Source organism: Rhinoderma darwinii, assembly GCF_050947455.1.
Source record: "Rhinoderma darwinii isolate aRhiDar2 chromosome 5 unlocalized genomic scaffold, aRhiDar2.hap1 SUPER_5_unloc_7, whole genome shotgun sequence".
Classification (NCBI taxonomy): Eukaryota; Metazoa; Chordata; class Amphibia; order Anura; family Rhinodermatidae; genus Rhinoderma; species Rhinoderma darwinii.
The window spans coordinates 355,496-376,294 of record NW_027461820.1 but is presented as its reverse complement, the minus strand read 5'-3'; the positions used below and the strand labels follow the sequence as shown (position 1 = coordinate 376,294).

Genomic DNA, 20,799 nt, shown 5'->3' with positions numbered 1-20,799 from the left:
CTCTGGAATCCTGAGGGCTCCACTATGACACGTGCAAAGTTCCGTCTGAACTTTATATAAGACGGTGAGGCTCAGTCAGTCACTCAGTGTTGCCTGAGAGGGCAACACTGCAACAGCCGGCCGCCAGGCTGTCTTTTTTTTGCACAGCTAGTTGCCTCCAGGAGGCCACAAGAGGGAGACAAGGGACTGCAAAATGGAAAATAGGCATCCACCAACTTTACAGACAACTTCTCCTTGCTCCTACAACCTCCATCCTTGCACAGTTTGTTATTCTTCTAGGTAACATAGTAACAAATCCAAATTGCTGCTCTCTTTGTAGGCAAGCAAGGCTTTGTTGCAACTGCAATTCTTACTTCTTCTTGAAATGTAGGGACGACAGTACATTCCATCACATCCATCTAGTGTACACAGGTAGGTCCATTGTGGCGGGCAGGCGAGCGGGCGGGCTGCTTTATTGGCTGTTTGCTGTTCCCCTACTCCACTCCACTATTTGACTGTTGTGCTGCATCAATCAATCAATCAATCAATCAATCAATCAATCAATCAATCAATCAATCAATCAGTGGCTGGCTCAGGTGCAGCTCTTTAACTTACCTAAAAGGGAGGGCGGAGAGAAGACAAGGAAGGTGAATGAGGTGTTCCAATGTGAAATGCCGGAAACACAGAAACACAGACGACACACAACAAGAGGTGGAAATCTATTCATTAATTGCATTTAATCAATGAGCTCATTATCACTCATGCATTGTCCAACAGGTGTTGAAATAATGGGATTAAAAGGGGAGATCCCTTCAGAAAGACAGAAACAATAGCAAAGACAAAAAACACTTTTGGAATCTGCTTTTAGTCAACACATAAGGAAAGGGTGCACCGGTCCTGGAAATACTGCAATACCAGGTCAATGCGTGGAGTGGACAGAGCAAGCTCTATTTCCATCTCCCTGTTCTAAAAATCCATTTAATATATGGTCCCCAGATAGGGGACGTATCAGATATTAAACTGATAAGAACAGATACTACACTTGATCTTAGCCAAAAGGCCGAGAAGCGATAACCCGAACGGGCCGCGCGTTGCCCGAGCCTGCCCGATACTGCTGTTCAGCCCTTGCAGCGATTCAGCCTACTTCTAGGCAATTCCATGGGGCCCTGCAGGCTCACACACTCACAGCTACACGGGAGGTGAATAAAGGCCGGAGAGGAAGCCAGACAGGATTTGCTTCTTTTGCTTGCACCACAATGCAGTGCTGAAAGAGGAGGAATCTACATAAAAACGCCTTCCTGGCAACGCCCAAATGCCCTGCTGCCATGCAGATAAACACTGGCAGCGGCAGCAAGTGCATGCCCACAGCCACCCCTTGTTCCTTCACACCTTGTATCAGCTGTAATCCAGTCCAGTCCAGTGCTGCCTGCTGAGCAGCACTGACCAACACTGCCTGGGCCCAGGCTTTTATCTCTGAGGCCCCATTATGATGTCAGAAAGCTGGCTCTGGAATCCTGAGGGCTCCACTATGACACGTGCAAAGTTCCGTCTGAACTTTATATAAGACGGTGAGGCTCAGTCAGTCACTCAGTGTTGCCTGAGAGGGCAACACTGCAACAGCCGGCCGCCAGGCTGTCTTTTTTTTGCACAGCTAGTTGCCTCCAGGAGGCCACAAGAGGGAGACAAGGGACTGCAAAATGGAAAATAGGCATCCACCAACTTTACAGACAACTTCTCCTTGCTCCTACAACCTCCATCCTTGCACAGTTTGTTATTCTTCTAGGTAACATAGTAACAAATCCAAATTGCTGCTCTCTTTGTAGGCAAGCAAGGCTTTGTTGCAACTGCAATTCTTACTTCTTCTTGAAATGTAGGGACGACAGTACATTCCATCACATCCATCTAGTGTACACAGGTAGGTCCATTGTGGCGGGCAGGCGAGCGGGCGGGCTGCTTTATTGGCTGTTTGCTGTTCCCCTACTCCACTCCACTATTTGACTGTTGTGCTGCATCAATCAATCAATCAATCAATCAATCAATCAATCAATCAGTGGCTGGCTCAGGTGCAGCTCTTTAACTTACCTAAAAGGGAGGGCGGAGAGAAGACAAGGAAGGTGAATGAGGTGTTCCAATGTGAAATGCCGGAAACACAGAAACACAGACGACACACAACAAGAGGTGGCAATCTATTCATTAATTGCATTTAATCAATGAGCTCATTATCACTCATGCATTGTCCAACAGGTGTTGAAATAATGGGATTAAAAGGGGAGATCCCTTCAGAAAGACAGAAACAATAGCAAAGACAAAAAACACTTTTGGAATCTGCTTTTAGTCAACACATAAGGAAAGGGTGCACCGGTCCTGGAAATACTGCAATACCAGGTCAATGCGTGGAGTGGACAGAGCAAGCTCTATTTCCATCTCCCTGTTCTTAAAATCCATTTAATATATGGTCCCCAGATAGGGGACGTATCAGATATTAAACTGATAAGAACAGATACTACACTTGATCTTAGCCAAAAGGCCGAGAAGCGATAACCCGAACGGGCCGCGCGTTGCCCGAGCCTGCCCGATACTGCTGTTCAGCCCTTGCAGCGATTCAGCCTACTTCTAGGCAATTCCATGGGGCCCTGCAGGCTCACACACTCACAGCTACACGGGAGGTGAATAAAGGCCGGAGAGGAAGCCAGACAGGATTTGCTTCTTTTGCTTGCACCACAATGCAGTGCTGAAAGAGGAGGAATCTACATAAAAACGCCTTCCTGGCAACGCCCAAATGCCCTGCTGCCATGCAGATAAACACTGGCAGCGGCAGCAAGTGCATGCCCACAGCCACCCCTTGTTCCTTCACACCTTGTATCAGCTGTAATCCAGTCCAGTCCAGTGCTGCCTGCTGAGCAGCACTGACCAACACTGCCTGGGCCCAGGCTTTTATCTCTGAGGCCCCATTATGATGTCAGAAAGCTGGCTCTGGAATCCTGAGGGCTCCACTATGACACGTGCAAAGTTCCGTCTGAACTTTATATAAGACGGTGAGGCTCAGTCAGTCACTCAGTGTTGCCTGAGAGGGCAACACTGCAACAGCCGGCCGCCAGGCTGTCTTTTTTTTGCACAGCTAGTTGCCTCCAGGAGGCCACAAGAGGGAGACAAGGGACTGCAAAATGGAAAATAGGCATCCACCAACTTTACAGACAACTTCTCCTTGCTCCTACAACCTCCATCCTTGCACAGTTTGTTATTCTTCTAGGTAACATAGTAACAAATCCAAATTGCTGCTCTCTTTGTAGGCAAGCAAGGCTTTGTTGCAACTGCAATTCTTACTTCTTCTTGAAATGTAGGGACGACAGTACATTCCATCACATCCATCTAGTGTACACAGGTAGGTCCATTGTGGCGGGCAGGCGAGCGGGCGGGCTGCTTTATTGGCTGTTTGCTGTTCCCCTACTCCACTCCACTATTTGACTGTTGTGCTGCATCAATCAATCAATCAATCAATCAATCAATCAATCAATCAATCAATCAATCAATCAGTGGCTGGCTCAGGTGCAGCTCTTTAACTTACCTAAAAGGGAGGGCGGAGAGAAGACAAGGAAGGTGAATGAGGTGTTCCAATGTGAAATGCCGGAAACACAGAAACACAGACGACACACAACAAGAGGTGGCAATCTATTCATTAATTGCATTTAATCAATGAGCTCATTATCACTCATGCATTGTCCAACAGGTGTTGAAATAATGGGATTAAAAGGGGAGATCCCTTCAGAAAGACAGAAACAATAGCAAAGACAAAAAACACTTTTGGAATCTGCTTTTAGTCAACACATAAGGAAAGGGTGCACCGGTCCTGGAAATACTGCAATACCAGGTCAATGCGTGGAGTGGACAGAGCAAGCTCTATTTCCATCTCCCTGTTCTAAAAATCCATTTAATATATGGTCCCCAGATAGGGGACGTATCAGATATTAAACTGATAAGAACAGATACTACACTTGATCTTAGCCAAAAGGCCGAGAAGCGATAACCCGAACGGGCCGCGCGTTGCCCGAGCCTGCCCGATACTGCTGTTCAGCCCTTGCAGCGATTCAGCCTACTTCTAGGCAATTCCATGGGGCCCTGCAGGCTCACACACTCACAGCTACACGGGAGGTGAATAAAGGCCGGAGAGGAAGCCAGACAGGATTTGCTTCTTTTGCTTGCACCACAATGCAGTGCTGAAAGAGGAGGAATCTACATAAAAACGCCTTCCTGGCAACGCCCAAATGCCCTGCTGCCATGCAGATAAACACTGGCAGCGGCAGCAAGTGCATGCCCACAGCCACCCCTTGTTCCTTCACACCTTGTATCAGCTGTAATCCAGTCCAGTCCAGTGCTGCCTGCTGAGCAGCACTGACCAACACTGCCTGGGCCCAGGCTTTTATCTCTGAGGCCCCATTATGATGTCAGAAAGCTGGCTCTGGAATCCTGAGGGCTCCACTATGACACGTGCAAAGTTCCGTCTGAACTTTATATAAGACGGTGAGGCTCAGTCAGTCACTCAGTGTTGCCTGAGAGGGCAACACTGCAACAGCCGGCCGCCAGGCTGTCTTTTTTTTGCACAGCTAGTTGCCTCCAGGAGGCCACAAGAGGGAGACAAGGGACTGCAAAATGGAAAATAGGCATCCACCAACTTTACAGACAACTTCTCCTTGCTCCTACAACCTCCATCCTTGCACAGTTTGTTATTCTTCTAGGTAACATAGTAACAAATCCAAATTGCTGCTCTCTTTGTAGGCAAGCAAGGCTTTGTTGCAACTGCAATTCTTACTTCTTCTTGAAATGTAGGGACGACAGTACATTCCATCACATCCATCTAGTGTACACAGGTAGGTCCATTGTGGCGGGCAGGCGAGCGGGCGGGCTGCTTTATTGGCTGTTTGCTGTTCCCCTACTCCACTCCACTATTTGTTGTGCTGCATCAATCAATCAATCAATCAATCAATCAATCAATCAATCAATCAATCAATCAATCAATCAATCAATCAGTGGCTGGCTCAGGTGCAGCTCTTTAACTTACCTAAAAGGGAGGGCGGAGAGAAGACAAGGAAGGTGAATGAGGTGTTCCAATGTGAAATGCCGGAAACACAGAAACACAGACGACACACAACAAGAGGTGGCAATCTATTCATTAATTGCATTTAATCAATGAGCTCATTATCACTCATGCATTGTCCAACAGGTGTTGAAATAATGGGATTAAAAGGGGAGATCCCTTCAGAAAGACAGAAACAATAGCAAAGACAAAAAACACTTTTGGAATCTGCTTTTAGTCAACACATAAGGAAAGGGTGCACCGGTCATGGAAATACTGCAATACCAGGTCAATGCGTGGAGTGGACAGAGCAAGCTCTATTTCCATCTCCCTGTTCTAAAAATCCATTTAATATATGGTCCCCAGATAGGGGACGTATCAGATATTAAACTGATAAGAACAGATACTACACTTGATCTTAGCCAAAAGGCCGAGAAGCGATAACCCGAACGGGCCGCGCGTTGCCCGAGCCTGCCCGATACTGCTGTTCAGCCCTTGCAGCGATTCAGCCTACTTCTAGGCAATTCCATGGGGCCCTGCAGGCTCACACACTCACAGCTACACGGGAGGTGAATAAAGGCCGGAGAGGAAGCCAGACAGGATTTGCTTCTTTTGCTTGCACCACAATGCAGTGCTGAAAGAGGAGGAATCTACATAAAAACGCCTTCCTGGCAACGCCCAAATGCCCTGCTGCCATGCAGATAAACACTGGCAGCGGCAGCAAGTGCATGCCCACAGCCACCCCTTGTTCCTTCACACCTTGTATCAGCTGTAATCCAGTCCAGTCCAGTGCTGCCTGCTGAGCAGCACTGACCAACACTGCCTGGGCCCAGGCTTTTATCTCTGAGGCCCCATTATGATGTCAGAAAGCTGGCTCTGGAATCCTGAGGGCTCCACTATGACACGTGCAAAGTTCCGTCTGAACTTTATATAAGACGGTGAGGCTCAGTCAGTCACTCAGTGTTGCCTGAGAGGGCAACACTGCAACAGCCGGCCGCCAGGCTGTCTTTTTTTTGCACAGCTAGTTGCCTCCAGGAGGCCACAAGAGGGAGACAAGGGACTGCAAAATGGAAAATAGGCATCCACCAACTTTACAGACAACTTCTCCTTGCTCCTACAACCTCCATCCTTGCACAGTTTGTTATTCTTCTAGGTAACATAGTAACAAATCCAAATTGCTGCTCTCTTTGTAGGCAAGCAAGGCTTTGTTGCAACTGCAATTCTTACTTCTTCTTGAAATGTAGGGACGACAGTACATTCCATCACATCCATCTAGTGTACACAGGTAGGTCCATTGTGGCGGGCAGGCGAGCGGGCGGGCTGCTTTATTGGCTGTTTGCTGTTCCCCTACTCCACTCCACTATTTGACTGTTGTGCTGCATCAATCAATCAATCAATCAATCAATCAATCAATCAATCAATCAATCAATCAATCAGTGGCTGGCTCAGGTGCAGCTCTTTAACTTACCTAAAAGGGAGGGCGGAGAGAAGACAAGGAAGGTGAATGAGGTGTTCCAATGTGAAATGCCGGAAACACAGAAACACAGACGACACACAACAAGAGGTGGCAATCTATTCATTAATTGCATTTAATCAATGAGCTCATTATCACTCATGCATTGTCCAACAGGTGTTGAAATAATGGGATTAAAAGGGGAGATCCCTTCAGAAAGACAGAAACAATAGCAAAGACAAAAAACACTTTTGGAATCTGCTTTTAGTCAACACATAAGGAAAGGGTGCACCGGTCCTGGAAATACTGCAATACCAGGTCAATGCGTGGAGTGGACAGAGCAAGCTCTATTTCCATCTCCCTGTTCTAAAAATCCATTTAATATATGGTCCCCAGATAGGGGACGTATCAGATATTAAACTGATAAGAACAGATACTACACTTGATCTTAGCCAAAAGGCCGAGAAGCGATAACCCGAACGGGCCGCGCGTTGCCCGAGCCTGCCCGATACTGCTGTTCAGCCCTTGCAGCGATTCAGCCTACTTCTAGGCAATTCCATGGGGCCCTGCAGGCTCACACACTCACAGCTACATGGGAGGTGAATAAAGGCCGGAGAGGAAGCCAGACAGGATTTGCTTCTTTTGCTTGCACCACAATGCAGTGCTGAAAGAGGAGGAATCTACATAAAAACGCCTTCCTGGCAACGCCCAAATGCCCTGCTGCCATGCAGATAAACACTGGCAGCGGCAGCAAGTGCATGCCCACAGCCACCCCTTGTTCCTTCACACCTTGTATCAGCTGTAATCCAGTCCAGTCCAGTGCTGCCTGCTGAGCAGCACTGACCAACACTGCCTGGGCCCAGGCTTTTATCTCTGAGGCCCCATTATGATGTCAGAAAGCTGGCTCTGGAATCCTGAGGGCTCCACTATGACACGTGCAAAGTTCCGTCTGAACTTTATATAAGACGGTGAGGCTCAGTCAGTCACTCAGTGTTGCCTGAGAGGGCAACACTGCAACAGCCGGCCGCCAGGCTGTCTTTTTTTTGCACAGCTAGTTGCCTCCAGGAGGCCACAAGAGGGAGACAAGGGACTGCAAAATGGAAAATAGGCATCCACCAACTTTACAGACAACTTCTCCTTGCTCCTACAACCTCCATCCTTGCACAGTTTGTTATTCTTCTAGGTAACATAGTAACAAATCCAAATTGCTGCTCTCTTTGTAGGCAAGCAAGGCTTTGTTGCAACTGCAATTCTTACTTCTTCTTGAAATGTAGGGACGACAGTACATTCCATCACATCCATCTAGTGTACACAGGTAGGTCCATTGTGGCGGGCAGGCGAGCGGGCGGGCTGCTTTATTGGCTGTTTGCTGTTCCCCTACTCCACTCCACTATTTGACTGTTGTGCTGCATCAATCAATCAATCAATCAATCAATCAATCAATCAATCAATCAATCAATCAATCAATCAATCAGTGGCTGGCTCAGGTGCAGCTCTTTAACTTACCTAAAAGGGAGGGCGGAGAGAAGACAAGGAAGGTGAATGAGGTGTTCCAATGTGAAATGCCGGAAACACAGAAACACAGACGACACACAACAAGAGGTGGCAATCTATTCATTAATTGCATTTAATCAATGAGCTCATTATCACTCATGCATTGTCCAACAGGTGTTGAAATAATGGGATTAAAAGGGGAGATCCCTTCAGAAAGACAGAAACAATAGCAAAGACAAAAAACACTTTTGGAATCTGCTTTTAGTCAACACATAAGGAAAGGGTGCACCGGTCCTGGAAATACTGCAATACCAGGTCAATGCGTGGAGTGGACAGAGCAAGCTCTATTTCCATCTCCCTGTTCTAAAAATCCATTTAATATATGGTCCCCAGATAGGGGACGTATCAGATATTAAACTGATAAGAACAGATACTACACTTGATCTTAGCCAAAAGGCCGAGAAGCGATAACCCGAACGGGCCGCGCGTTGCCCGAGCCTGCCCGATACTGCTGTTCAGCCCTTGCAGCGATTCAGCCTACTTCTAGGCAATTCCATGGGGCCCTGCAGGCTCACACACTCACAGCTACACGGGAGGTGAATAAAGGCCGGAGAGGAAGCCAGACAGGATTTGCTTCTTTTGCTTGCACCACAATGCAGTGCTGAAAGAGGAGGAATCTACATAAAAACGCCTTCCTGGCAACGCCCAAATGCCCTGCTGCCATGCAGATAAACACTGGCAGCGGCAGCAAGTGCATGCCCACAGCCACCCCTTGTTCCTTCACACCTTGTATCAGCTGTAATCCAGTCCAGTCCAGTGCTGCCTGCTGAGCAGCACTGACCAACACTGCCTGGGCCCAGGCTTTTATCTCTGAGGCCCCATTATGATGTCAGAAAGCTGGCTCTGGAATCCTGAGGGCTCCACTATGACACGTGCAAAGTTCCGTCTGAACTTTATATAAGACGGTGAGGCTCAGTCAGTCACTCAGTGTTGCCTGAGAGGGCAACACTGCAACAGCCGGCCGCCAGGCTGTCTTTTTTTTGCACAGCTAGTTGCCTCCAGGAGGCCACAAGAGGGAGACAAGGGACTGCAAAATGGAAAATAGGCATCCACCAACTTTACAGACAACTTCTCCTTGCTCCTACAACCTCCATCCTTGCACAGTTTGTTATTCTTCTAGGTAACATAGTAACAAATCCAAATTGCTGCTCTCTTTGTAGGCAAGCAAGGCTTTGTTGCAACTGCAATTCTTACTTCTTCTTGAAATGTAGGGACGACAGTACATTCCATCACATCCATCTAGTGTACACAGGTAGGTCCATTGTGGCGGGCAGGCGAGCGGGCGGGCTGCTTTATTGGCTGTTTGCTGTTCCCCTACTCCACTCCACTATTTGACTGTTGTGCTGCATCAATCAATCAATCAATCAATCAATCAATCAATCAATCAATCAATCAATCAATCAGTGGCTGGCTCAGGTGCAGCTCTTTAACTTACCTAAAAGGGAGGGCGGAGAGAAGACAAGGAAGGTGAATGAGGTGTTCCAATGTGAAATGCCGGAAACACAGAAACACAGACGACACACAACAAGAGGTGGCAATCTATTCATTAATTGCATTTAATCAATGAGCTCATTATCACTCATGCATTGTCCAACAGGTGTTGAAATAATGGGATTAAAAGGGGAGATCCCTTCAGAAAGACAGAAACAATAGCAAAGACAAAAAACACTTTTGGAATCTGCTTTTAGTCAACACATAAGGAAAGGGTGCACCGGTCCTGGAAATACTGCAATACCAGGTCAATGCGTGGAGTGGACAGAGCAAGCTCTATTTCCATCTCCCTGTTCTAAAAATCCATTTAATATATGGTCCCCAGATAGGGGACGTATCAGATATTAAACTGATAAGAACAGATACTACACTTGATCTTAGCCAAAAGGCCGAGAAGCGATAACCCGAACGGGCCGCGCGTTGCCCGAGCCTGCCCGATACTGCTGTTCAGCCCTTGCAGCGATTCAGCCTACTTCTAGGCAATTCCATGGGGCCCTGCAGGCTCACACACTCACAGCTACACGGGAGGTGAATAAAGGCCGGAGAGGAAGCCAGACAGGATTTGCTTCTTTTGCTTGCACCACAATGCAGTGCTGAAAGAGGAGGAATCTACATAAAAACGCCTTCCTGGCAACGCCCAAATGCCCTGCTGCCATGCAGATAAACACTGGCAGCGGCAGCAAGTGCATGCCCACAGCCACCCCTTGTTCCTTCACACCTTGTATCAGCTGTAATCCAGTCCAGTCCAGTGCTGCCTGCTGAGCAGCACTGACCAACACTGCCTGGGCCCAGGCTTTTATCTCTGAGGCCCCATTATGATGTCAGAAAGCTGGCTCTGGAATCCTGAGGGCTCCACTATGACACGTGCAAAGTTCCGTCTGAACTTTATATAAGACGGTGAGGCTCAGTCAGTCACTCAGTGTTGCCTGAGAGGGCAACACTGCAACAGCCGGCCGCCAGGCTGTCTTTTTTTTGCACAGCTAGTTGCCTCCAGGAGGCCACAAGAGGGAGACAAGGGACTGCAAAATGGAAAATAGGCATCCACCAACTTTACAGACAACTTCTCCTTGCTCCTACAACCTCCATCCTTGCACAGTTTGTTATTCTTCTAGGTAACATAGTAACAAATCCAAATTGCTGCTCTCTTTGTAGGCAAGCAAGGCTTTGTTGCAACTGCAATTCTTACTTCTTCTTGAAATGTAGGGACGACAGTACATTCCATCACATCCATCTAGTGTACACAGGTAGGTCCATTGTGGCGGGCAGGCGAGCGGGCGGGCTGCTTTATTGGCTGTTTGCTGTTCCCCTACTCCACTCCACTATTTGACTGTTGTGCTGCATCAATCAATCAATCAATCAATCAATCAATCAATCAATCAATCAATCAATCAATCAATCATCAGTGGCTGGCTCAGGTGCAGCTCTTTAACTTACCTAAAAGGGAGGGCGGAGAGAAGACAAGGAAGGTGAATGAGGTGTTCCAATGTGAAATGCCGGAAACACAGAAACACAGACGACACACAACAAGAGGTGGCAATCTATTCATTAATTGCATTTAATCAATGAGCTCATTATCACTCATGCATTGTCCAACAGGTGTTGAAATAATGGGATTAAAAGGGGAGATCCCTTCAGAAAGACAGAAACAATAGCAAAGACAAAAAACACTTTTGGAATCTGCTTTTAGTCAACACATAAGGAAAGGGTGCACCGGTCCTGGAAATACTGCAATACCAGGTCAATGCGTGGAGTGGACAGAGCAAGCTCTATTTCCATCTCCCTGTTCTAAAAATCCATTTAATATATGGTCCCCAGATAGGGGACGTATCAGATATTAAACTGATAAGAACAGATACTACACTTGATCTTAGCCAAAAGGCCGAGAAGCGATAACCCGAACGGGCCGCGCGTTGCCCGAGCCTGCCCGATACTGCTGTTCAGCCCTTGCAGCGATTCAGCCTACTTCTAGGCAATTCCATGGGGCCCTGCAGGCTCACACACTCACAGCTACACGGGAGGTGAATAAAGGCCGGAGAGGAAGCCAGACAGGATTTGCTTCTTTTGCTTGCACCACAATGCAGTGCTGAAAGAGGAGGAATCTACATAAAAACGCCTTCCTGGCAACGCCCAAATGCCCTGCTGCCATGCAGATAAACACTGGCAGCGGCAGCAAGTGCATGCCCACAGCCACCCCTTGTTCCTTCACACCTTGTATCAGCTGTAATCCAGTCCAGTCCAGTGCTGCCTGCTGAGCAGCACTGACCAACACTGCCTGGGCCCAGGCTTTTATCTCTGAGGCCCCATTATGATGTCAGAAAGCTGGCTCTGGAATCCTGAGGGCTCCACTATGACACGTGCAAAGTTCCGTCTGAACTTTATATAAGACGGTGAGGCTCAGTCAGTCACTCAGTGTTGCCTGAGAGGGCAACACTGCAACAGCCGGCCGCCAGGCTGTCTTTTTTTTGCACAGCTAGTTGCCTCCAGGAGGCCACAAGAGGGAGACAAGGGACTGCAAAATGGAAAATAGGCATCCACCAACTTTACAGACAACTTCTCCTTGCTCCTACAACCTCCATCCTTGCACAGTTTGTTATTCTTCTAGGTAACATAGTAACAAATCCAAATTGCTGCTCTCTTTGTAGGCAAGCAAGGCTTTGTTGCAACTGCAATTCTTACTTCTTCTTGAAATGTAGGGACGACAGTACATTCCATCACATCCATCTAGTGTACACAGGTAGGTCCATTGTGGCGGGCAGGCGAGCGGGCGGGCTGCTTTATTGGCTGTTTGCTGTTCCCCTACTCCACTCCACTATTTGACTGTTGTGCTGCATCAATCAATCAATCAATCAATCAATCAATCAATCAATCAATCAGTGGCTGGCTCAGGTGCAGCTCTTTAACTTACCTAAAAGGGAGGGCGGAGAGAAGACAAGGAAGGTGAATGAGGTGTTCCAATGTGAAATGCCGGAAACACAGAAACACAGACGACACACAACAAGAGGTGGCAATCTATTCATTAATTGCATTTAATCAATGAGCTCATTATCACTCATGCATTGTCCAACAGGTGTTGAAATAATGGGATTAAAAGGGGAGATCCCTTCAGAAAGACAGAAACAATAGCAAAGACAAAAAACACTTTTGGAATCTGCTTTTAGTCAACACATAAGGAAAGGGTGCACCGGTCCTGGAAATACTGCAATACCAGGTCAATGCGTGGAGTGGACAGAGCAAGCTCTATTTCCATCTCCCTGTTCTAAAAATCCATTTAATATATGGTCCCCAGATAGGGGACGTATCAGATATTAAACTGATAAGAACAGATACTACACTTGATCTTAGCCAAAAGGCCGAGAAGCGATAACCCGAACGGGCCGCGCGTTGCCCGAGCCTGCCCGATACTGCTGTTCAGCCCTTGCAGCGATTCAGCCTACTTCTAGGCAATTCCATGGGGCCCTGCAGGCTCACACACTCACAGCTACACGGGAGGTGAATAAAGGCCGGAGAGGAAGCCAGACAGGATTTGCTTCTTTTGCTTGCACCACAATGCAGTGCTGAAAGAGGAGGAATCTACATAAAAACGCCTTCCTGGCAACGCCCAAATGCCCTGCTGCCATGCAGATAAACACTGGCAGCGGCAGCAAGTGCATGCCCACAGCCACCCCTTGTTCCTTCACACCTTGTATCAGCTGTAATCCAGTCCAGTCCAGTGCTGCCTGCTGAGCAGCACTGACCAACACTGCCTGGGCCCAGGCTTTTATCTCTGAGGCCCCATTATGATGTCAGAAAGCTGGCTCTGGAATCCTGAGGGCTCCACTATGACACGTGCAAAGTTCCGTCTGAACTTTATATAAGACGGTGAGGCTCAGTCAGTCACTCAGTGTTGCCTGAGAGGGCAACACTGCAACAGCCGGCCGCCAGGCTGTCTTTTTTTTGCACAGCTAGTTGCCTCCAGGAGGCCACAAGAGGGAGACAAGGGACTGCAAAATGGAAAATAGGCATCCACCAACTTTACAGACAACTTCTCCTTGCTCCTACAACCTCCATCCTTGCACAGTTTGTTATTCTTCTAGGTAACATAGTAACAAATCCAAATTGCTGCTCTCTTTGTAGGCAAGCAAGGCTTTGTTGCAACTGCAATTCTTACTTCTTCTTGAAATGTAGGGACGACAGTACATTCCATCACATCCATCTAGTGTACACAGGTAGGTCCATTGTGGCGGGCAGGCGAGCGGGCGGGCTGCTTTATTGGCTGTTTGCTGTTCCCCTCCACTATTTGACTGTTGTGCTGCATCAATCAATCAATCAATCAATCAATCAATCAATCAATCAATCAATCAATCAATCAGTGGCTGGCTCAGGTGCAGCTCTTTAACTTACCTAAAAGGGAGGGCGGAGAGAAGACAAGGAAGGTGAATGAGGTGTTCCAATGTGAAATGCCGGAAACACAGAAACACAGACGACACACAACAAGAGGTGGCAATCTATTCATTAATTGCATTTAATCAATGAGCTCATTATCACTCATGCATTGTCCAACAGGTGTTGAAATAATGGGATTAAAAGGGGAGATCCCTTCAGAAAGACAGAAACAATAGCAAAGACAAAAAACACTTTTGGAATCTGCTTTTAGTCAACACATAAGGAAAGGGTGCACCGGTCCTGGAAATACTGCAATACCAGGTCAATGCGTGGAGTGGACAGAGCAAGCTCTATTTCCATCTCCCTGTTCTAAAAATCCATTTAATATATGGTCCCCAGATAGGGGACGTATCAGATATTAAACTGATAAGAACAGATACTACACTTGATCTTAGCCAAAAGGCCGAGAAGCGATAACCCGAACGGGCCGCGCGTTGCCCGAGCCTGCCCGATACTGCTGTTCAGCCCTTGCAGCGATTCAGCCTACTTCTAGGCAATTCCATGGGGCCCTGCAGGCTCACACACTCACAGCTACACGGGAGGTGAATAAAGGCCGGAGAGGAAGCCAGACAGGATTTGCTTCTTTTGCTTGCACCACAATGCAGTGCTGAAAGAGGAGGAATCTACATAAAAACGCCTTCCTGGCAACGCCCAAATGCCCTGCTGCCATGCAGATAAACACTGGCAGCGGCAGCAAGTGCATGCCCACAGCCACCCCTTGTTCCTTCACACCTTGTATCAGCTGTAATCCAGTCCAGTCCAGTGCTGCCTGCTGAGCAGCACTGACCAACACTGCCTGGGCCCAGGCTTTTATCTCTGAGGCCCCATTATGATGTCAGAAAGCTGGCTCTGGAATCCTGAGGGCTCCACTATGACACGTGCAAAGTTCCGTCTGAACTTTATATAAGACGGTGAGGCTCAGTCAGTCACTCAGTGTTGCCTGAGAGGGCAACACTGCAACAGACGGCCGCCAGGCTGTCTTTTTTTTGCACAGCTAGTTGCCTCCAGGAGGCCACAAGAGGGAGACAAGGGACTGCAAAATGGAAAATAGGCATCCACCAACTTTACAGACAACTTCTCCTTGCTCCTACAACCTCCATCCTTGCACAGTTTGTTATTCTTCTAGGTAACATAGTAACAAATCCAAATTGCTGCTCTCTTTGTAGGCAAGCAAGGCTTTGTTGCAACTGCAATTCTTACTTCTTCTTGAAATGTAGGGACGACAGTACATTCCATCACATCCATCTAGTGTACACAGGTAGGTCCATTGTGGCGGGCAGGCGAGCGGGCGGGCTGCTTTATTGGCTGTTTGCTGTTCCCCTACTCCACTCCACTATTTGACTGTTGTGCTGCATCAATCAATCAATCAATCAATCAATCAATCAATCAATCAATCAATCAATCAATCAGTGGCTGGCTCAGGTGCAGCTCTTTAACTTACCTAAAAGGGAGGGCGGAGAGAAGACAAGGAAGGTGAATGAGGTGTTCCAATGTGAAATGCCGGAAACACAGAAACACAGACGACACACAACAAGAGGTGGCAATCTATTCATTAATTGCATTTAATCAATGAGCTCATTATCACTCATGCATTGTCCAACAGGTGTTGAAATAATGGGATTAAAAGGGGAGATCCCTTCAGAAAGACAGAAACAATAGCAAAGACAAAAAACACTTTTGGAATCTGCTTTTAGTCAACACATAAGGAAAGGGTGCACCGGTCCTGGAAATACTGCAATACCAGGTCAATGCGTGGAGTGGACAGAGCAAGCTCTATTTCCATCTCCCTGTTCTAAAAATCCATTTAATATATGGTCCCCAGATAGGGGACGTATCAGATATTAAACTGATAAGAACAGATACTACACTTGATCTTAGCCAAAAGGCCGAGAAGCGATAACCCGAACGGGCCGCGCGTTGCCCGAGCCTGCCCGATACTGCTGTTCAGCCCTTGCAGCGATTCAGCCTACTTCTAGGCAATTCCATGGGGCCCTGCAGGCTCACACACTCACAGCTACACGGGAGGTGAATAAAGGCCGGAGAGGAAGCCAGACAGGATTTGCTTCTTTTGCTTGCACCACAATGCAGTGCTGAAAGAGGAGGAATCTACATAAAAACGCCTTCCTGGCAACGCCCAAATGCCCTGCTGCCATGCAGATAAACACTGGCAGCGGCAGCAAGTGCATGCCCACAGCCACCCCTTGTTCCTTCACACCTTGTATCAGCTGTAATCCAGTCCAGTCCAGTGCTGCCTGCTGAGCAGCACTGACCAACACTGCCTGGGCCCAGGCTTTTATCTCTGAGGCCCCATTATGATGTCAGAAAGCTGGCTCTGGAATCCTGAGGGCTCCACTATGACACGTGCAAAGTTCCGTCTGAACTTTATATAAGACGGTGAGGCTCAGTCAGTCACTCAGTGTTGCCTGAGAGGGCAACACTGCAACAGCCGGCCGCCAGGCTGTCTTTTTTTTGCACAGCTAGTTGCCTCCAGGAGGCCACAAGAGGGAGACAAGGGACTGCAAAATGGAAAATAGGCATCCACCAACTTTACAGACAACTTCTCCTTGCTCCTACAACCTCCATCCTTGCACAGTTTGTTATTCTTCTAGGTAACATAGTAACAAATCCAAATTGCTGCTCTCTTTGTAGGCAAGCAAGGCTTTGTTGCAACTGCAATTCTTACTTCTTCTTGAAATGTAGGGACGACAGTACATTCCATCACATCCATCTAGTGTACACAGGTAGGTCCATTGTGGCGGGCAGGCGAGCGGGCGGGCTGCTTTATTGGCTGTTTGCTGTTCCCCTACTCCACTCCACTATTTGACTGTTGTGCTGCATCAATCAATCAATCAATCAATCAATCAATCAATCAATCAATCAATCAATCAATCAATCAGTGGCTGGCTCAGGTGCAGCTCTTTAACTTACCTAAAAGGGAGGGCGGAGAGAAGACAAGGAAGGTGAATGAGGTGTTCCAATGTGAAATGCCGGAAACACAGAAACACAGACGACACACAACAAGAGGTGGCAATCTATTCATTAATTGCATTTAATCAATGAGCTCATTATCACTCATGCATTGTCCAACAGGTGTTGAAATAATGGGATTAAAAGGGGAGATCCCTTCAGAAAGACAGAAACAATAGCAAAGACAAAAAACACTTTTGGAATCTGCTTTTAGTCAACACATAAGGAAAGGGTGCACCGGTCCTGGAAATACTGCAATACCAGGTCAATGCGTGGAGTGGACAGAGCAAGCTCTATTTCCATCTCCCTGTTCTAAAAATCCATTTAATATATGGTCCCCAGATAGGGGACGTATCAGATATTAAACTGATAAGAACAGATACTACACTTGATCTTAGCCAAAAGGCCGAGAAGCGATAACCCGAACGGGCCGCGCGTTGCCCGAGCCTGCCCGATACTGCTGTTCAGCCCTTGCAGCGATTCAGCCTACTTCTAGGCAATTCCATGGGGCCCTGCAGGCTCACACACTCACAGCTACACGGGAGGTGAATAAAGGCCGGAGAGGAAGCCAGACAGGATTTGCTTCTTTTGCTTGCACCACAATGCAGTGCTGAAAGAGGAGGAATCTACATAAAAACGCCTTCCTGGCAACGCCCAAATGCCCTGCTGCCATGCAGATAAACACTGGCAGCGGCAGCAAGTGCATGCCCACAGCCACCCCTTGTTCCTTCACACCTTGTATCAGCTGTAATCCAGTCCAGTCCAGTGCTGCCTGCTGAGCAGCACTGACCAACACTGCCTGGGCCCAGGCTTTTATCTCTGAGGCCCCATTATGATGTCAGAAAGCTGGCTCTGGAATCCTGAGGGCTCCACTATGACACGTGCAAAGTTCCGTCTGAACTTTATATAAGACGGTGAGGCTCAGTCAGTCACTCAGTGTTGCCTGAGAGGGCAACACTGCAACAGCCGGCCGCCAGGCTGTCTTTTTTTTGCACAGCTAGTTGCCTCCAGGAGGCCACAAGAGGGAGACAAGGGACTGCAAAATGGAAAATAGGCATCCACCAACTTTACAGACAACTTCTCCTTGCTCCTACAACCTCCATCCTTGCACAGTTTGTTATTCTTCTAGGTAACATAGTAACAAATCCAAATTGCTGCTCTCTTTGTAGGCAAGCAAGGCTTTGTTGCAACTGCAATTCTTACTTCTTCTTGAAATGTAGGGACGACAGTACATTCCATCACATCCATCTAGTGTACACAGGTAGGTCCATTGTGGCGGGCAGGCGAGCGGGCGGGCTGCTTTATTGGCTGTTTGCTGTTCCCCTACTCCACTCCACTATTTGACTGTTGTGCTGCATCAATCAATCAATCAATCAATCAATCAATCAATCAATCAATCAATCAATCAATCAATCAATCAATCAATCAGTGGCTGGCTCAGGTGCAGCTCTTTAACTTACCTAAAAGGGAGGGCGGAGAGAAGACAAGGAAGGTGAATGAGGTGTTCCAATGTGAAATGCCGGAAACACAGAAACACAGACGACACACAACAAGAGGTGGCAATCTATTCATTAATTGCATTTAATCAATGAGCTCATTATCACTCATGCATTGTCCAACAGGTGTTGAAATAATGGGATTAAAAGGGGAGATCCCTTCAGAAAGACAGAAACAATAGCAAAGACAAAAAACACTTTTGGAATCTGCTTTTAGTCAACACATAAGGAAAGGGTGCACCGGTCCTGGAAATACTGCAATACCAGGTCAATGCGTGGAGTGGACAGAGCAAGCTCTATTTCCATCTCCCTGTTCTAAAAATCCATTTAATATATGGTCCCCAGATAGGGGACGTATCAGATATTAAACTGATAAGAACAGATACTACACTTGATCTTAGCCAAAAGGCCGAGAAGCGATAACCCGAACGGGCCGCGCGTTGCCCGAGCCTGCCCGATACTGCTGTTCAGCCCTTGCAGCGATTCAGCCTACTTCTAGGCAATTCCATGGGGCCCTGCAGGCTCACACACTCACAGCTACACGGGAGGTGAATAAAGGCCGGAGAGGAAGCCAGACAGGATTTGCTTCTTTTGCTTGCACCACAATGCAGTGCTGAAAGAGGAGGAATCTACATAAAAACGCCTTCCTGGCAACGCCCAAATGCCCTGCTGCCATGCAGATAAACACTGGCAGCGGCAGCAAGTGCATGCCCACAGCCACCCCTTGTTCCTTCACACCTTGTATCAGCTGTAATCCAGTCCAGTCCAGTGCTGCCTGCTGAGCAGCACTGACCAACACTGCCTGGGCCCAGGCTTTTATCTCTGAGGCCCCATTATGATGTCAGAAAGCTGGCTCTGGAATCCTGAGGGCTCCACTATGACACGTGCAAAGTTCCGTCTGAACTTTATATAAGACGGTGAGGCTCAGTCAGTCACTCAGTGTTGCCTGAGAGGGCAACACTGCAACAGCCGGCCGCCAGGCTGTCTTTTTTTTGCACAGCTAGTTGCCTCCAGGAGGCCACAAGAGGGAGACAAGGGACTGCAAAATGGAAAATAGGCATCCACCAACTTTACAGACAACTTCTCCTTGCTCCTACAACCTCCATCCTTGCACAGTTTGTTATTCTTCTAGGTAACATAGTAACAAATCCAAATTGCTGCTCTCTTTGTAGGCAAGCAAGGCTTTGTTGCAACTGCAATTCTTACTTCTTCTTGAAATGTAGGGACGACAGTACATTCCATCACATCCATCTAGTGTACACAGGTAGGTCCATTGTGGCGGGCAGGCGAGCGGGCGGGCTGCTTTATTGGCTGTTTGCTGTTCCCCTACTCCACTCCACTATTTGACTGTTGTGCTGCATCAATCAATCAATCAATCAATCAATCAATCAATCAATCAATCAATCAATCAGTGGCTGGCTCAGGTGCAGCTCTTTAACTTACCTAAAAGGGAGGGCGGAGAGAAGACAAGGAAGGTGAATGAGGTGTTCCAATGTGAAATGCCGGAAACACAGAAACACAGACGACACACAACAAGAGGTGGCAATCTATTCATTAATTGCATTTAATCAATGAGCTCATTATCACTCATGCATTGTCCAACAGGTGTTGAAATAATGGGATTAAAAGGGGAGATCCCTTCAGAAAGACAGAAACAATAGCAAAGACAAAAAACACTTTTGGAATCTGCTTTTAGTCAACACATAAGGAAAGGGTGCACCGGTCCTGGAAATACTGCAATACCAGGTCAATGCGTGGAGTGGACAGAGCAAGCTCTATTTCCATCTCCCTGTTCTAAAAATCCATTTAATATATGGTCCCCAGATAGGGGACGTATCAGATATTAAACTGATAAGAACAGATACTACACTTGATCTTAGCCAAAAGGCCGAGAAGCGATAACCCGAACGGGCCGCGCGTTGCCCGAGCCTGCCCGATACTGCTGTTCAGCCCTTGCAGCGATTCAGCCTACTTCTAGGCAATTCCATGGGGCCCTGCAGGCTCACACACTCACAGCTACACGGGAGGTGAATAAAGGCCGGAGAGGAAGCCAGACAGGATTTGCTTCTTTTGCTTGCACCACAATGCAGTGCTGAAAGAGGAGGAATCTACATAAAAACGCCTTCCTGGCAACGCCCAAATGCCCTGCTGCCATGCAGATAAACACTGGCAGCGGCAGCAAGTGCATGCCCACAGCCACCCCTTGTTCCTTCACACCTTGTATCAGCTGTAATCCAGTCCAGTCCAGTGCTGCCTGCTGAGCAGCACTGACCAACACTGCCTGGGCCCAGGCTTTTATCTCTGAGGCCCCATTATGATGTCAGAAAGCTGGCTCTGGAATCCTGAGGGCTCCACTATGACACGTG

The 20,799-nt window shown here is 47.7% G+C and overlaps 14 non-coding genes across 14 annotated transcripts; all 14 read right to left on the bottom strand.

The window, feature by feature from the left end:
- Positions 1–860: 860 nt before the first annotated feature.
- Positions 861–1,051, bottom strand: LOC142696827 (U2 spliceosomal RNA). Its single transcript, XR_012864680.1, has one exon. It is a non-coding gene; the product is annotated as a U2 spliceosomal RNA (small nuclear RNA).
- Positions 1,052–2,327: 1,276 nt separating this feature from the next.
- On the bottom strand, positions 2,328–2,518 carry LOC142696567 (U2 spliceosomal RNA). The gene has a single exon (XR_012864450.1). It is a non-coding gene; the product is annotated as a U2 spliceosomal RNA (small nuclear RNA).
- Positions 2,519–3,810: 1,292 nt separating this feature from the next.
- Positions 3,811–4,001, bottom strand: LOC142696825 (U2 spliceosomal RNA). Its single transcript, XR_012864678.1, has one exon. It is a non-coding gene; the product is annotated as a U2 spliceosomal RNA (small nuclear RNA).
- A 1,300-nt stretch (positions 4,002–5,301) lies between these two features.
- Positions 5,302–5,492, bottom strand: LOC142696578 (U2 spliceosomal RNA). The gene has a single exon (XR_012864460.1). It is a non-coding gene; the product is annotated as a U2 spliceosomal RNA (small nuclear RNA).
- A 1,292-nt stretch (positions 5,493–6,784) lies between these two features.
- Positions 6,785–6,975, bottom strand: LOC142696824 (U2 spliceosomal RNA). The gene has a single exon (XR_012864677.1). It is a non-coding gene; the product is annotated as a U2 spliceosomal RNA (small nuclear RNA).
- Positions 6,976–8,275: 1,300 nt separating this feature from the next.
- On the bottom strand, positions 8,276–8,466 carry LOC142696823 (U2 spliceosomal RNA). Its single transcript, XR_012864676.1, has one exon. It is a non-coding gene; the product is annotated as a U2 spliceosomal RNA (small nuclear RNA).
- A 1,292-nt stretch (positions 8,467–9,758) lies between these two features.
- On the bottom strand, positions 9,759–9,949 carry LOC142696822 (U2 spliceosomal RNA). The gene has a single exon (XR_012864675.1). It is a non-coding gene; the product is annotated as a U2 spliceosomal RNA (small nuclear RNA).
- Positions 9,950–11,248: 1,299 nt separating this feature from the next.
- Positions 11,249–11,439, bottom strand: LOC142696821 (U2 spliceosomal RNA). Its single transcript, XR_012864674.1, has one exon. It is a non-coding gene; the product is annotated as a U2 spliceosomal RNA (small nuclear RNA).
- A 1,280-nt stretch (positions 11,440–12,719) lies between these two features.
- On the bottom strand, positions 12,720–12,910 carry LOC142696819 (U2 spliceosomal RNA). The gene has a single exon (XR_012864673.1). It is a non-coding gene; the product is annotated as a U2 spliceosomal RNA (small nuclear RNA).
- A 1,284-nt stretch (positions 12,911–14,194) lies between these two features.
- LOC142696818 (U2 spliceosomal RNA) lies at positions 14,195–14,385 on the bottom strand. The gene has a single exon (XR_012864672.1). It is a non-coding gene; the product is annotated as a U2 spliceosomal RNA (small nuclear RNA).
- Positions 14,386–15,677: 1,292 nt separating this feature from the next.
- LOC142696817 (U2 spliceosomal RNA) lies at positions 15,678–15,868 on the bottom strand. Its single transcript, XR_012864671.1, has one exon. It is a non-coding gene; the product is annotated as a U2 spliceosomal RNA (small nuclear RNA).
- A 1,296-nt stretch (positions 15,869–17,164) lies between these two features.
- Positions 17,165–17,355, bottom strand: LOC142696816 (U2 spliceosomal RNA). The gene has a single exon (XR_012864670.1). It is a non-coding gene; the product is annotated as a U2 spliceosomal RNA (small nuclear RNA).
- A 1,308-nt stretch (positions 17,356–18,663) lies between these two features.
- LOC142696815 (U2 spliceosomal RNA) lies at positions 18,664–18,854 on the bottom strand. Its single transcript, XR_012864669.1, has one exon. It is a non-coding gene; the product is annotated as a U2 spliceosomal RNA (small nuclear RNA).
- A 1,288-nt stretch (positions 18,855–20,142) lies between these two features.
- LOC142696813 (U2 spliceosomal RNA) lies at positions 20,143–20,333 on the bottom strand. The gene has a single exon (XR_012864667.1). It is a non-coding gene; the product is annotated as a U2 spliceosomal RNA (small nuclear RNA).
- Positions 20,334–20,799: the final 466 nt, after the last annotated feature.